Here is a 17,601-nt window from a genome sequence, read left to right as displayed (position 1 = left end):
AAAGAAAAGCTGTGATGCGAGAAAAAATGAATGGCAGAAGGCAAAGAAATAAAGCCCCGAAGAAAGAGATAGAAAGGTGAAAGGGAGAACTGCAATAAGCGAAATACTTCCAGCGTGAAATTGATGGAGGAGAAGACAAAAAAGAAAAAAATAACCTACAAGTGGAGACAATTGAGAAGAGTGGCTTGCAGAGGAAATCAAAGAGGAGGAAAATAAAACGAGAACATCTTTAGGGACCAAATCTGAGAAAGCTTATGAAATACATGTTCATTTTTAAAGGGATTCGAATTCTTTGGGAACTTCATCGAATTAGTGGCATGCTTGCCAATCGACAGGTCCGTCAGTACGTATCTAACCTCAATCACGCCAATTTGAAGCGCTTGGTAGTCCATGGTCTAAAGCGTAATGCGGCATGTTGCTGGGCTAAGGAAACCGATATGAAAACCATAGGTCAGTCCTTAACTAGCCTCAACCAAGCCAATTTGAGAGACTGGGTAGCCCATCGTCTAGTGTGTGGAGTGGCATGCTTGTGTGCTGGGTGAACCAAGATCAAAACCAACAGTCGTACCAACTTTGGCCAGTGGAACTCTGAATTTGGGTACCGAGCCGCTCTTCAAGGAAACTCTGTTACGCCACCTTGGCTGTCTTGGCATATGCGTCTTTGCAAGTGCCGCTCTTCAAAGACAAAAAATATGGTTAAACGCATAAACGTAGCCGGTGCCGGGCGGTATGGAAACGACGTTATATATATATATATATATATACCAAAAAAACGCAGTTCTGGGTCCGGGTAAATATTCCCAGTGAAGTAGACGCGCGTATGAAGCGGTTTATTGACGTTTCGGCCGGGGTCCAGCCTTCATCAGAATACATTGCATGGTGTCAGTACAGTTAATATACATGTGATGAGACAAGTGACGGGCTGCAAAGATAGGCAACTCCATTTTACTACATATTCATTCATACCACACGCGACGGTAAGACACTTATAGATAAGGAAGGATTCGCGGGCTTCTCTATCATAATGCGAACGAAATCCAAATCAAATGAGTTTATCAAATGAGTGGTCAGGAAGATGCACGCGTATATATATATATATATATATATATATATATATATATATATATATATATATATATATATATATATATATATATATATATATATATATATATATATATATATATACACACACACACACACTGTGACCTGCCCAGCACATGGTGGTGGTGCCTCTAGATGGCGCATCGTTTCCAGAAGGAAGCTAGTCCAAATTTGAACGCTAAACCTGTAATAAATGTAGTCGCAAGAGTCCGGGAAGAGCTTTGCAAACGGCCAAGAAAAAAGTGCAAGGGAAAACACAGAGAAGACGGGTGATAGAAATTCAAGACGATGAGCAAAACGAGAACAAAGTGAAAGCCGGAGCCAACATTTCGACAAGTGGACTTGCCTTTACTCGGCACAGTATATATAAATATGGTTCCATTAAAGAAGGAGAGGGGTTAATACGGGTGGGCCAGGCAACGAACGAGGGCGTGTTAGCAGCGACGGCATAGCACTGAAAAGAGATGTGTGCTATTCAATGTTGGTGGAGAAATGTGAGGTAGCTCCGTGTGTCAGTCGGTTGACGTGTCACTGTAGGTTCCTTTCATCGTGGAAGGGGCCTGGATGAGGTGAGGGGCGGGAGATTATCAGCTATGTTGAAGGTAGATGAATCATTTTCTCTCTGAAAGAGAGAATAAAAGTAGCGGCAGAAAATGGTGCTCGTGGAAGAAGTTTATAACATTATAAATAACAGAACAAAGAGAAAGAGAAAGAAAATTAAGCGACCCGATTAGAAATAAATGAAACTAGGTGCTGTTGTCTTTAGTTGCAAATTAAGCATTGCGAATAGATTCTAACGCTACCTTTGAGATCATCTGCCTGTTGGTTGCAATGTATTGAACTTATGGATGAGTTATGATTCTCTGTATTTTGTGTCTCGCGCAGAACGGATTTTTCCCTGTAGGATGTAGAGTTTAAAGTCATCAAATTTATGACCTGGTTGCTTAAAATGCTCGGCGACGGCTTTCGGAAGCTATTTAGCTGTGTCCGCGCGATGACCTTTTAACCTGGCTTTCATTGATTGTCCCGTTTCGCCGATAATTTATTTCTTACAGAAGGAAAAGTTCAAGCACATATATACATCGGAACTAGTACAAGAACAGCTAGTTTTCACCGGTGCTCTTAAGTTTACGGTCCCTCTGAAGGTACCTGCAGGTTTTGAACCTGGAGCGATAACATGCTTCTATTACGAGGGAATGATGTTGGCTTATTTCTGCGTGCACTAACATGTCTTTAATGTTTCTCTTGATTTCCGACGACAGTGGTCCTCATTATCGTAATGCTTTGAGCGTTGCTTACTTTTCTGGAGATACGTTTAGCCCAATACACAGTTACATTCTTAACTCGGGCTTGTGTGATTGTTCGTTTCTTCCACGTTGCCGTCACAGTTTATAGTTAGGTAACGTTTCAATAGTCCGGAATTACATTTGGTTAAACAGCATATTGTTTCAATACATTTGCAGAAACGAGGAGTGGGCCCAAATATCCTTTGTGTTGGCATGAGAGCCTGAGAAGTCGGACTGTGTTGTCTATGATAACCTGCCGAGACCTTCTTAGCGAGGTGCAACAGCACCGAACCGCTCTGATACCTGGTGAGTAGAATTTACTTGTCTTGGTGCTGGCAAAGAAAAAAAAATAACGTTTTTGGCAGTATCCTTCCTTTCTGCCGTTGACGCTTTAGCATAATGCTCCCAGTTTCGTGTTTCGACATGATAGCTATGAGACGTGCCCTAAAGATGTAACATATCTTTCTGCGGTCATTATGCAGAGCGTGGCCTGTCTGATTTTGAATTGCAGCGGTGCATAATTTATTCAACGCCCTTACGGAATAACAAACATCGAATGTTTTGCACACAACGAATCTGAACTTCCTCCTGAAAAGCCATGGCAGCCCCCAGGTCATAAGGCTGCAGCTCCTGGGCCCGGGATCTTCAAATATTCTCGAAGTACGCTGGAGTCGTTGACTTATACGAGAGGCTCGGAATCAGGATAGCATACGTTTGCATACCACAAGTGATGTCTCCACAATGACGCATAATCTCTCACTTACTGCACACTGATACTGAACCAATGTCGGATATATGCGCATGCGTACATAATGCTGCACTTCAAGTACATTCCTCGAGAAAGAGGAATTGACCTCGGTGCTATACGAAGGCACCGGAGGCAGTTTGTTCTACCTAGTAATTCTGTGCAACACTCCTAATAGTTACATTTCAGAATGCATTAGCATTGAGCAGAATATGTTTAAACTTGCTTGTTAGGTCTCATTTGTCAAAGAGTTACTGTCTGACGCGTTCAAGATACAAGAAGCCTAGTAAACCTTTCTGTCCAGTGTTCAAGCTAACACGGCTGTCTCAAACCACTGAAAACTGTCTTTTTGGCCTTTATGACGAAAACTGCTTTATGGCCTTTTGGCCTTTATTTTGTTCTAAATCAGGCCTTCAACATTCATGTTGACGGTACCTACGGAATAAAAACATTGGACAAACGGGAAGAGCAACAGGAACAGGAAGGGAAAAGGTGTTGAAATATGTTTCATATGTGAAGAAGCCGCATCGCCAACGCGCGGCTCGTCTCGGCTCACGCTGTTGATTGCTGGCGTCCGTTTGGACAGTGCTTCGGGCTGCTTCGCCGTTCCCGGTTGCTGTGCCATTACATTAGGAGCCGCCAATAAACCTTTTCTCAATTGGTGGAGGTGCTGGGACTCAAACCCCGTCGCTTGAAACCCTGGAGCTGAGATCACGAACGCTACCACCCGCCATGACCGACAGCTCCTCCCAAACGGCACCGACGCCACAGTCCGTCACCTGCACCGGCGTTCCACGACAACGGGACCCCAAGGTCTTCAGCGGTGCAGACGACGAAGACGTAGAAGACTGGTTTGCGTCGTATGAACGGGTGAGCGCACACAACAAGTGGGATGATCCCGCAAAGTTAACTCAAGTCATCTTTTATCTGGCCGGTGTTGCCCAACTGTGGTTTCACAACCACGAAAGTGACGTGCCCACGTGGTCAGTCTTCAAGACAACCTTTACGGAAGTGTTCGGCCGACCCGCTGTTCCCAAGCTGCGTGCCGAACAGCGCTTGCGCGCCCGAGCACAGCAGACGGCGGAAACGTTCACAAGCTACATAGCAGACGTCGTGGACCTTTGTAAACGAGTCAACGCCGCAATGCCCGAAGCTGAGCGAATTCGCCATATACTGAAAGGCATCGATGACGGCGCATTCCAGATGCTCCTAGCCAGGAATCCGCGCACTGTGTCTGAAGTTGTCAGCCTGTGCCAAAGTTACGATGAGTTAAGGAAGCAACGCGCATCGACTCGGCGTCCTTTGGGAAGCGACGACCTGTTGGCAAGCCTTGACAACATGTCCGACCCATCCTCATTCTTTCAACGGGTCAAGGACTTTGTGCGTGAGGAAGTTGCCCGCCAACTTTCTTTAGTTCCCTTCACTCAGGAGCCCACCTACCGTCTTCCAAACACGCTCCGCACCCTCATTTCCGAAGAGGTCGCCCAAGTTGTCCCTTCCGCACCACATCAGCCGCCTGCAGCCGTGAATCTCAACTCTACGCGGGCAGTGCAGCCTGTCGCCACGCCTCTCACCTATGCGCAGCCAGTCCTGCCTGTGGCCGCGCCTCTTACGTACGCCCAGGCAGTACGCAGGCCTCCACCAGCGTCTTTCACGACCCAGTCCCAACCGCTGCCACCGGAAGCCCATGCTACATCTTGGACCGCACCGCGAGCTAATCCTTGGCGGACACCTGACAATCGACCCATTTGTTATTCTTGCTGCACTCCCGGACACGTCGCCCGATATTGCCGCCGTCGTCCTCAAGCGTTCGGCGACGCCTCGCGGCCCTTCCAGTACGGCAGCCAGCCATTTCGCCAATACGCCGCTCCTTCCCCCCAACCGTATGCTCGTGCTGACATCCCAGCATTTCCTTCGCGTCGCTCGCCATCCCCTCGCCGACGCTCGCTCTCCCCAATGCGTCGGCGACCCGCACCACCTGACCAGGAAAACTGAACGTCGCAGTTCAAGAGGCAAGAACTGCGCCCCATTCGAACTGTCAAAGTCCTCGCGCCTCTCCTGCTAACGTGGTCGAAATTTATGTAGAACGTGTTCCTGCATTCGCTCTTGTGGATACCGGCGCAGCCCTTTCTGTGATAGCCGCCAAACTATGCCGTTCGCTGCGCAAGGTGACCACGCCGCTTTCTGGACTGTCGCTTCGTACGGCAAGCGCGCAGCCCGTCACTCCGCACGCAGCCTGTACTGTACGTGTACTTATTCACGACATTGTTTACATCGTCTAGTGTATTGTTCTTCCCACCTGCTCGCATGACGTCATCCTCGGATGGGACTTCTTATCCAGTCATAAAGCCGTGATCGACTGCGCACGCGCCGAAGTTGAATTTTCCCCTTGTGACGCACCCTTGGACGAAGATTGCGACCGCCCTTCTAAACTTACCGTGCGCGAGGACACAGATATTCCACCTGGCTCCATCGCCCTCATCCCCGTCTTTTGCGATGCCATCGCTGATGCAATGGTCCTCTTCACGCCGTCCGACGTCTTCATGAGCCGTAAATCTCTCCCACTACCCTTCGCGACGCTTGACATGGCTGGCGGCTGCAGCAATATCTACTTTCACAATCCCCTCTGTGCGCCTATTACGTTGCTCGTTGGTGAATGCCTTGGCTTCGTGGAACTCCTCGACTCTTCGTCTTTGGTTGACGTCCCTGGAGACTCTTTTGACGTCGACCCCGGCCAAGCATCTTCGATGTCCGCGCTTGAGGAAACGTCCAGGGTTGCGTTCTCGCATGCCATCGCCGATACCCTCACACCTGCCGAACGCGCCGACCTTCTTGATATCCTGCACAAATTTAGAAGTTCATTCGACGTTTCACAACCTCACCTGGGCCGCACGTCGGAGGTGCAGCACTACATTGACACCGGTTCACATCAGCCGTTACGTCAACGACCATATCGCGTCTCTGCCGAAGAGCGTCGTGTCATTACTACCCAAGTCGAAGATATGCTGCGCCGTGATGTTATTCAACCTTCGCACAGTCCCTGGGCATCTCCTGTCGTTCTCGTTCGCAAGAAGGACGGGTCTATTCGCTTTTGCGTCGACTACCGTCGGTTAAATAAGGTAACGCGCAAAGACGTCTATCCTTTGCCGCTCATCGATGACGCCCTCGACAGTCTTCAGGGCGCAGAATTTTTCTCGTCCCTTGACTTGCGTTCAGGGTACTGGCAGGTCCCCATGGCTGCGGCCGATCGCCAGAAAACCGCGTTCATTACGCCTGACGGTTTATATGAATTTAAGGTGATGCCTTTCGGGCTTTGTAACGCCCCTGCCACCTTTGAACGACTCATGGACAACACGCTGCGTGGCCTCAAGTGGTCTATCTGTCTGTGTTACCTGGACGATGTCGTGGTTTTCTCGCCTGATTTTCCTACTCACCTGCTCCGCCTTAGACAAGTTTTGACCTGTCTAACGAACGCTGGCCTTCAACTCAACCTCAAGAAGTGCCGCTTCGCCGCGCGAGAGCTCACCATTTTAGGCCACATTGTGTCCAAGCACGGCGTTCTACCCGATCCTGCAAAACTTCGAGCAGTCGCTGAGTTTCCGAAGCCTCAGACCATCAAAGAACTTCGAAGCTTCGTGGGCCTATGCTCATATTTCCGGCGCTTTGTTCGAAATTTCGCATCGATCATGGCACCATTGACTCAGCTTCTACGCGGCGACGCCGCCCTCTGCTGCTGGTCCCCTGCATGTGACTCCGCCTTTGCTACGCTGCGTCGTCTTCTCATCTCCCCACCTATTCTTCGCCATTTCGACCCGTCAGCTGCAACTGAAGTACATACAGATGCCAGCGGGGTCGGTCTCGGCGCCGTACTCGCCCAACGAAAGGCGGGCTACCCCGAATATGTAGTCGCCTATGCGAGTCGCACACTGACGAAGCCTGAGGCCAATTACAGCGTGACCGAAAAAGAGTGCTTGTCTTTAGTATGGGCACTTGGCAAGTTCCGACCATATCTGTACGGGCGCCCATTCGACTTGGTCACAGATCACCATGCGCTTTGTTGGCTCGCCAACTTGAAAGATCCCACTGGCCGCCTAGCCCGTTGGGCACTACGCATCCAGGAGTACGATATTCGCGTCGTCTACCGCAGTGGACGCACACACTCCGACGCAGATGCCTTGTCTCGTTCACCTTTACCTCCAGACTCGGCCTGCGCAACAACTTCCGCACATTCCGTGTCATCTCTCGGCATGGACTCCTTTGCAACCGCACAACGTCGTGACCCGTGGGTCGCTTCTCTTTTCGACTATCTTTCTGGATCGTCGACCATCCCTGTATCCCGAACCCTCCGACGCCAAGCAGTTCATTTTGCCATTCGTGACCAGCTGCTGCACCGACGCAATTACTCTCCTGAAGGTCGTCGGTGGCTTCTGGTGGTTCCCCGCAGCTTAAGGTCTCAAATATGTGCCGCTTTCCACAACGATCCGCAGTGTGGCCATGCCGGAGTCTTCAAGACGTACGAGCGAATTCGCCACCGCTACTACTGGCGCGGCATGTACAATTTTGTACACAAGTTTGTTCGGTGCTGTCTTGAGTGTCAACGCCGCAAATCGCCGCCTTTACGCCCATCTCGTGCCTTGCAGCCGCTCCCGTGCCCTGCCACACCCTTCGATCGCGTCGGCATCGACCTATACGGCCCGCTTCCTATGACACCAGACGGCAATCGGTGGATCGTCATCGCTATTGATCATTTGACACGCTACGCCGAAACTGCTGCTTTACCAAGTGCTACAGCGCGGGATGTAGCCTCTTTCGTCCTGCATCGCTTCGTGCTTCGACACGGCGCACCTCGAGAACTCCTCAGCGATCGAGGTCGCGCCTTCCTCTCCGAAGTCGTCGAAAGTTTGCTTTCGGAATGCCATATTATTCATCGGACAAGCACGGCATACCATCCACAGACTAACGGGCTCACAGAGCCATTTAACCGCACACTTGGTGATATGCTCTCTATGTACGTGGCATCTGATCATGGTAACTGGGACCGCATCCTTCCATACATCACGTTCGCGTACAACACCGCGATCCAGGCCACTACGGGATTTTCACCTTTCTTCCTCCTGTATGGCCGCGAGCCTACACATACCATCGACACGCTCCTTCCACACCGTCCGGACGCCTCCGAGTGTCTACCTGTTTCCGACGTCGCCCGACAAGCCGAAGAATGCCGCCAGCTAGCGCGCTCCTTTACGGCAGAGCAACAGCAGCGCCAGAAAGAAAACCGCCTCGACACGCATCCAAGCACGACCTACGCTCCAGGCGTTCTTGTGTGGTTGTCGGTCCCTTTCCAAACGCCGGGGCTTTCCTCGAAACTCGTCCCAAAATTCGAAGGGCCTTACCGAGTCTTGGAGCAAACATCCCCGGTGAATTTTCTCATTGAGCCCCTGTCACCACCGGAAGACTTGCGCCGGCGTGGATGTGACATTGTCCACGTCTCGCGTCTCAAGCCCTACCACGACCCTCTGCCTCCCGATTCTTAAGGCGCCAGGATGGCTCTTTTTGTCCGGGGTGAGATTGTGAAGAAGAAGACGCGCCTCGCGGCACAGCCGCATCGCCAACGCGCTGCTCGTCTCGGCTCGCGCTGTTGATTGCTGGCGTCCGTTTGGACAGTGCTTCGGGCTGCTTCGCCGTTCCCGGTTGCTGTGCCGTTACATTAGGAGCCGCCAATAAACCTTTTCTCACATAGTTAAATGCTTCGAGCGAGCGTGCAGTGTTTGATATTGTGAAGTCATTGATAACATCCAGTGCTTAAGCAGTAAGATGACCGGCAACAGTGTTCTTTGGTATTGCGTGTCCACCGAAACAACCATTATGTAAAGAAAAGTTGGTCGCGGAGGAAGACGCTAGCAGGGAACAAAAAATACGTGTGGAAGTCGCATGGGACATCGTTTTTCTTTCTACACAAGCTGATATCTGGCCTATGCAAAATTGCCAGCATGTCTCTTTACGTTCCTCCCTGTCTGTATGTACAGGAATATCTGAGCACGTACATGCGTACGTTTGCTTACATACTACTACTCACATCTTTAGCATTTTGTAATGTTGTTGGATACATTAAGGATCAGCGTCATTGCATCAGTGTGTGTAGGCGTTCTTATGAAATTTCGAATGCAAATGCCAGCTTTAGTGTCGTCTTGTTCGTCGCGCATAATTACCTGTCATCAGAGCGATGTGTATACGTACCGGAGGGGCCCGACAACCTTATATTTTTACGTCAAAATTTTTATAAATGCAAATAAATACGTTTTCCACAGCAACTCAAAGCAGCCAGTACCAGAACGATTGGTGGACAAACATCTTTCATTACTTTTGGAACGGCGCAGTCACTGGTTATAAAAAAAAACAAAAAGCTAGAAAATTTCAGTTTTGTTAGGCGCAATAACGTCTATTGAATGCGTACGCCTCACTTGGACGTGGTGCGTTTATACGGTTTTGTGACGCCGCGTGACAGAAGAGTGAAGCGGTCGCAGTTCGAAAATGCTTGACCAATACCGGGGAGTTAATGGCGAAAAATGTGTGGAATGAAAAATATTTATATTCCTTTTGTTCGGTATAATCAAGCGTAATCGGTGGGTACGTGTCCTATTAAATGGTGTATTGTCACGGTTTTCGTGACATCACGTTTAAGACATGCGAATAGGGAAAATTTCTTGACCTGTTGTGGAAGGCTGATTGCAGAAATTGAACTAACACAGTTGGAACAGCTTGATATTATAGCGCCCCTGGCCAGCGTTCTTTTCAACATTCGACCGCCTGACCACTAGCAGAGCAATACTGTTTTTCGCGTTAGTTACAACTTAGTTACAATTTGTAGAATGCATTTCGAATGCACGTAATTTTTATAAGGGTGATGAGTTATAAGTTTTCCCGAATGGTTAGAAACTGTGTATAGCAGAAAGCATAATTCTGGTTCTTGAGCTCGATTACAAGACATGAGGGACATACGGATATTACAAGCAGGAGAAATCGAAAAAAAAATGTTTTACTAATAACCAAAAATAACTGAATAATCTCTTCATAAATTAGGGCACGCATTGCAATGTACGAATTGTAGCCGCTGTGTTCGCAAGACTTATCCACTTAAACTGAACAGCCAGCATGACACCAATTTCCAGATATTATTTTCCACAGTGTGAGATGGAATACGCCGACGTTGTAGCTACTTTTGTGCTTCGAGGCATAAGCAACGTTTTGTTAAAAAACTAAGCGTAGCAACTGCGCATTTTATGGTGAGCTTTATGGCGCACATCTGCAGCTGTCAATCCGTAAATTCATTCAAAGCAGACACGCCTTGCAAGGTCACGCGCTGCTGTTCACAAATTGCAATCTGTGCCATTCTGTAAATTCATTCGAAGCGCTTAGGCCTCGCAACCTGACCGGCCACAAATCGCAAATTGCAATATGAGCCACAAGATAATGAATTAGCACATTATTAGTAAATGTTTAATTATGTTAATATGCGTTTTCATTTCTCACGCAAGTAATGCCGGCCTCCTCGAATAGTCCAGCTCAACAGCTATAATTAGGTTATGCGCAACAGGCTATCTTTAAGAATTCAGAGAAACCTAATAATGATAAGCCCGTATAACCAAAATAGGAGGATCGAGGCACGAAACGGAGCAATATAGACTTGAACTAATTACCCTGGTCTACCGCGAACCAGCCATCCAAGTTACCTGGAAATCTCACTTTCCTTTTATATGTGGCAAACTTTTCTGGCTACTAACTGTTCACACAATGCATTGAATCTTTGGCTTCAGATGCGAGAGTCAGTGCCACTTTCGCACTTAACTTTTTCACCCTGTTCCAGAGTTTTATTGTTCTCGGCGGTCATTGCTTTACTGCTGTTGGGTGATTTTGAACGGCAATAGTAGGGAATCCAGATTGCGCTAGGAACGGCATACTGTTAAGCAGCCTCTAGTGTAACGGCGAAAAAAAATACTGGCAGTAACAACAGAAAGAGCGGCGTTATTAGGACTGCGCCTTTGACTCAAGATTATAGTCAGCTGATACGCCGACACACCGACGACAGCCGCACTATCCAATACGAGTTATTCACAGGTTAATGGAAGAAAGCTTCAACAGGTGTCGCCAATAGAGCTGTGAACCCGCTTTTATTCTGGGCCTCATGGCATAAGCAAAGGACAGTACGTGTAGGTCGAACTACACTTCCATGTCAAATTGCCCTCTATGCACATTGTGAAACTTATTGTCTCGAACAATCGAATCGAGAGGAGGTTGCGAAGCTTGAGGCTGGCCTTATATACGGAAGGTAATTCAGCAAGTTTCCGTCCTACTGCCCTTATATGACGTCCACAGCTACTGTTGATATAGCAACAATCGCTGACAGGACCAGGGATTCAATTTGTCCTGTACTGGATGGACTCGTAAATGGCCCGCAACTCCATTGCTGCGAAGGTGCCTGGGTAACCGCTTGTGAAGGTACTTTGCAGCGAACCATGTGTCCATGGAAATCCATGTCCCTGATGGGAGTTCTATAATGCAATACGTTTGGTGGACACAATAAAGTGAAGGAAACTGGAAGCGACATGCTTCGCTGTGCTTCGTCTCTGCTGATTGTATCAGTAGCGAAGCCTTCGGTAGCCACATCGTCTCAGTGCAAAATTTTGTACAAAATAGCTCCAAGCTGTCGAACCGACGAAGTCGCCTTATAAAGCCCCCCCACCAAACGGTGTAGCGCGACAGCTGCTCTATAGAAACGTCTGTTTGGGACCGATCGTTGCCGTGGTCGTTGAGACGTCCTATCAGGAATTCAAACTCATCAAAGACTTCGGCCAATGTTTCGATTGTACATCAGCTGGCCGATCGTTCTAGTGTTGACGAGTCCCGCAGTCGTTCATGTCATTTTGTGTGGATTCCCGTCTCCGAAGTGGCCTTTCCGGCATTCCGTGCCCTTTACCTAGTGTGAGGAGAATTTTCGCTCTGTAGTACAATAACTATAATAATAAAATTGGGTAGCCTCATCAAACAAATCTGCAATTGAACCAAACCAGGTAAGTTGAATCGATGGATGAATTTAGGAAGAATGGAGAATGGCAAAAACAATATTTGAACTAGTTGCATCCCACGTTTCTATAATTCGTCGACGTGGACGGCAGACTTGGAAGAACAACTTTTTCTTACTTGTCCTAATTTAGCTTAAAATACGTAACGAGTGTTATACAAACAGCAATTAAGAGTAGGTGCGTTAAGTTCCAAAATATTTTATACGTAGGATGACATGAACGCTATCATGACAATCTGTACACTCGGCCCTCTAACATGCAGCCCTTAAAGAATCGGTAGCGAATAACTATGAAAAAGTACAGCTGCATTCAATTCGTTCAGGCAACTAATATGGTACATGCATCAGCTATTCGATTCCGACTTTTGACACCGATTAAGAATCTCAGCTTACGCAAATCGCTGCTTTGAACATATGTATTGCTCGCACAGAAACGACAAATACTTGTCGTATGCGTGACGTCCATCATCTCTGCAAATGGCTCCATTTCTTCTCGATGTCCGCCTTCGATTGTTCCGTCGTTTGTGTGGTTGTCCCTTGTCATGCGAGCGCGAAGCATGCGATTCGAGTTGGTGTTCTTTGACAAATTAATTGAAAATTAGAATATGCGCTTAGCATTTCGCAAATGAGTCCCCTCATCTCATATTTGGCGCTGTGCAGGACATAAGCCAGAACAAATACCTTGACAGTACATTTGCGATATGACGTTGACTATGATCAGAATGTATCACGAAGGCACGGTGCCATATTTCTAATTCCATGTGTGTCCGAAATTGACGCTGCGCATCAGAAGAAGAACTGTACTTACGTTCGCCGACAAAAGGCATAAACTTTGCCGCAGCGTGGAAAGTAAGCCAGAACGGAATTCGCGATGAACACGTATGGCCGAGGACCCGAAGCGAGATATAGCTTACATCGAAAATTGCAGTTCAAATTTGTTGAAGATAAAAACTGAAGGGAGTCCAATATTTTTTTCTTGCACAGCACGTAAGTGAGATTCGGCGGGCACGTAAATCTTGAAGGCCGCAGTGGATATATTGATTTCTAAGGTGCAGGTGGCGTGGAGAGATCTTGCGAGTATTCTTCATACATATGGAGAAGAAGCAGTTGAAAAAAAAGAAAACTTACGGATTGTATCCGTGACCTGCAGCAGGCGAGGAAAAGCAGGACACGTCAGCCTTCTTTAGGTGACAGGGCAGGCTGTATCAGCGGCGCTGAGCTTTGATAACAAGCATTTGTCGTGCACAGAACTGTACTTATATGCTTAATACTGTCCGGCAATTGGTGACACGGCACGTGTTCCACATTTTTTCTTGTTATTTTTTTATACTACAATGAAACTGTAATTTGCAACAGTATTGACACATGATTGAAAGTGAGCATAACGCAAATAACGCATTTCCGAAAACATTTCAATGAACTGCCAAAATTTTGAAGCTGCGTAGAGACTGCTCTGAAGCTCTAAAGAGACTAATTTACACAGTAGCACACCGGACATGGGTCTGACTGTACCTTTTTTGATCACTAATAGTCAAAGTAAGGCGGAAGACGGAAACCAAGGCTGACAAAGCCAGGAAACTTTGTTTTCTCTCTCCAACCTCCCTTTGGCTTTTACTCATCACCATCGGTACATGGAAACGACGTGATCAATAATGGTCGAAGAGAAGAAGCATCAGCCTGAAACCACCGTTTCGACCAAGAAACCTCTCGAGAATATTTCGATACGGAAGTTGTCCTGATGAAGAAAAGACACCTTGTATAAAAAACGTTGGCTTCAAGCTATCACTTTACTTCTTCAGGCAGAAGTTGCTATATTCGTCATTGCTTTCTTTCATTTTAGAGGAGTTCAACGCCGCTTAAGGTACGTTTCAAACACGCTGAATATGCAGCTTCAGAAATCAGCACAGATTGTACTGCTTATGCAAGCAAGTTAAACATCGCTTGACGTAGTCGCGAGGCTGAAGTTACCGCTGAATTTCCTTGCTTTCCAAGCTTGATCTAACAAGTCGGAACCCAGGGTGGAACCTTACAGCACTTCAATCGGTGCTGCCGGGCGTGCTTCAGTAGTGTCATTGCAGACAAGCCTGCGGTCAACACCCTTTGCTGAAACACAGAAAACAAATCCTGCGCCTATAAGAAGCGAAGGAATGGAAGACTGTGTCCGAGGTAGAAACAATCGACCAGAAAAACGCCTGAGCGCTGATCGACCCACAGTAATCGTAGGACCTCGAGCGCCTAACGGTGTTCCTGCCCATAGTGTTTTACACCTTGGTAAAACTACGAAAAACCTAACAAAGAACGCCCCGACGGTAGTTGCACGGGAGAAGTTTACGAGGCAGAACAGCCGGTCGCACTGCGGAACCCCTGAAAGAGGGCAGAGTGCTAGAGAAGAAAGGCGTTATGTATGGTCGCCGTTCATCGACAGCTAGGCCACCGCGTCGCAGAAGAGAATCGGTAGCATGGGCGTAACCGAAGGGCTGATTTCGGCTTCCGTATACGTTATCAGGACGGCTTCGTTCACCCTGCTTCCGTTGAGTGAAGGTGTTAGCGAACACGAATAGGACTCCGAGCTTGGCAGTGTCAGTGCTTTTCAGAGCCATGCATTTTCCCGATATCGGATCATTCGTTGCACTCCGGAGCATTTTCGTTCCGTTTCTTGGCAGACTGCAACTGCAAGACATTTTTTTTTCGGCAGACCTGTTCACAAACATTGCTTGGACTTTATTGTTATTTTTCTTTTGCATTCAGAGTTTCTTTTTCTTGCACTGACACTGTTTCTCCGCGTTTATTTAGCGGATGTCGCACAAATAAGACGCAATTGGAACAAGTTTTTATGTTAGCCTGTGGTAGCAAGACATTCTTTTCCATTATTTCACAAACATTTAGGGATATTATCGAAAGCAGATGAGGTTAAACGTAATACAGTGTCAGAGCCAGAGAGTAGACGCGCCTGTTTACCAACCAAATACCTTTCTGAGAGTTTTATCTTTGCAGCTACGAATCAGAGGAGACCCCTGCGCACCTACTGATCAACGTCGACAACACTTGTACGTTGGTACCTATGGCTGAAGGTTTGCGTTTGCAGCGAGAAATTGTGAATGTAAGATCCCAGTTCACTTCTTTTTGTCCGCTCCTGTATGTAATGCCTTAGTATTTTGAAATTACTGAAGCAAAGAAATAATAAAAAAAATATTTACTGGCATAACCATTTATTGTCTTAAGTGCACATTCTCACAGGTGAGCCTAGCGGAGCCAGTGTGTCTGGCATAAACTTAAACATGTCCGGAGTCGCCTCTATTTTGTTGTGCTAATAGGATCTTAGCTCTTTGCGAACAAGATATGCGCAAAGAAAGCGAACCCAGAAGCATAACATGATGACCGTAGTTAGAAGAAGGGAAGCGACATCTTAAAGAAAAGGTATTTCATAACTGGGCCAATGACGTATATAACTACTAACCAAAGCATCCACCGCAAGCCGCTAATAGTTGCTATTAAAAGAATACCACATCACTAAAGATCGGAACAGGCACTAAAGCTGTCATTTAAGGCATATATAGGTTCTTTCACGTAACTTTAATTAAGGATTTTTTAAAAATATGGCTAGCCGCAGCTGAATATGGTTTGCCATCATGTTGCACTCCTTAGAATATTTCTTTTATATTCCGCCTAATAAGTTAACTAAGATCATTTGTGTAGAATGTTTAATATTCGCTTTAGGGCCACGTGCGTGCGTTATCTAAATTATATGTACTACTAATAAATCTAAATTACCTGAATTAGGTGCATGCAACTGTGCTTGCATTTATTCAATGGAACTTGTAAGCTCGTGCAATGTTGGATCTCTCAGGTCACAACGTTATTTTGAAGCAATGTTTATAGTTTAGCTAAGGATTATTTGTAAGGCGATGGTCGCTGTTGAGGGAAAAGGAACGGTGATTAAAATTGTATGAACGCAGAAATAAAACGTGTCCCTAAATATATCCAAATATATCGAACATACATGAGGGTAGCTTCGCTTGAAGACCACCTGTTACGCTTGACGCCGTTCCACTTCATGAAGAGTATTTCGTCAAGAACTTCTGCAACTTGTATGCGACGTCCGATTGTGTTGGTATCTGAACGAGGATATTATCTAATTACCCTCTCAATTATTACCTTGGGCGCGCTCGTCGCAATTATGAAATTCAAGCCGAGCCTTGGTGAAGCCATGTCAGCTTAGCCCAACTGCAAATACTCCAAATACTTACGGGAGATCTGACCTTAAATGTGGGACAAAATACATTGGCGTTGCCGTTAGCGTGTTATCGAAAGCGTCGCACTAGCACGTAGTAACGACCTTAGTTTGCGCAGGCCATCACTAAAAGTATGTTTTAAGTAAAACAAACGGAAACACACGCACACGCATGCAAATGCGCAAACACACACACACACACACACACACACACACACACACACACACACACACACACACACACACACACACACACGCGCGGTAATTGTGAGTGCTGGCTCGCACTGCAGCCGCATATCACTGTATTCACTTTGTACATCTTTACTGAATTCCGTCTGTACCTACAATAACCTGCTCGTCAAGCTATTAATACCGCTGTTAATTTTTGAAACAAATGAACAGAAGGTAAGCATATATGTTTGACGCAGTGTAGTCCTTCTAGTTGTTGTGCATGTGCAATGAGCTACCAGTCACAGTCGTCATTAGCTTCCATTTCCGCTGCTCCCTTGTCTACCTATTCCGACGATAAATATATGGGACACGCTGTTTTTGACTGAACCTGAAGCTATTCCCTCAAAATGGATCGCTATTTGAGAGCACGAAAAGGATGCGACGGTAAATTTTTGCGAGCGCTTGGCGAAGTCTACCTTACAATTTTTTTTTTCTATACGGGTCGCTACATTATGTTTTTTTGCGTTTGTGTTGCTTTATATCATAACTTGCCCGCTTTGGAACCGCAGACATAAGAGTCAGTTTCCCAGTGAATTCTTGCGCGCCTTCTCGACCACAATCAAATCTCTCGTACTCAAAAAGCAGATGTTTCTGACACGGTCTTCACGTGGTCGTCTTCGAGTGCCTACCCTTGTCCCCTCACTTTTTTCCGTTTCAAACTTCGAAGGCTGCATTTGGCAGCAACAAAACATCTAAAGTTCAAAGGGACGTAAAATAACAGCCTACCATTCTTCCTACACTCCGAATCACTTTTTCACTGTCGGGAAAATTCTCATTGCTCTGTTTTCCGTACTCCGAAGCCGGTGTTCTGCGCACGACTTTGTCTGCTCCAGTTCAACAGTGAACCGAGGTGGAATATGCACCAAGTAAAGTTGTATTCTTTTATCTGTAGTCCTCTCACATACAAGAACTGCTGACTCGCCTG

General features: G+C 46.9%; 1 long non-coding RNA gene across 2 annotated transcripts in view; it reads left to right on the top strand.

Annotated features, from left to right (window-relative positions):
• LOC135914986 (uncharacterized) overlaps positions 1 to 15,261 on the top strand; it is a 564,953-nt gene extending 549,692 nt beyond the window's left edge. For both annotated transcript variants that reach the window (XR_011508627.1, XR_010568485.1), the window contains 2 exons: positions 2,568 to 2,696; positions 15,209 to 15,261. This is a non-coding gene — a long non-coding RNA (uncharacterized lncRNA). The remainder of the gene's footprint in view (positions 1 to 2,567; positions 2,697 to 15,208) is intronic.
• Positions 15,262 to 17,601: the final 2,340 nt, after the last annotated feature.

This window comes from Dermacentor albipictus, chromosome 9, assembly GCF_038994185.2.
Source record: "Dermacentor albipictus isolate Rhodes 1998 colony chromosome 9, USDA_Dalb.pri_finalv2, whole genome shotgun sequence".
NCBI classification, from domain to species: domain Eukaryota; kingdom Metazoa; phylum Arthropoda; class Arachnida; order Ixodida; family Ixodidae; genus Dermacentor; species Dermacentor albipictus.
This window is presented reverse-complemented; position numbering and strand designations above follow the sequence as displayed.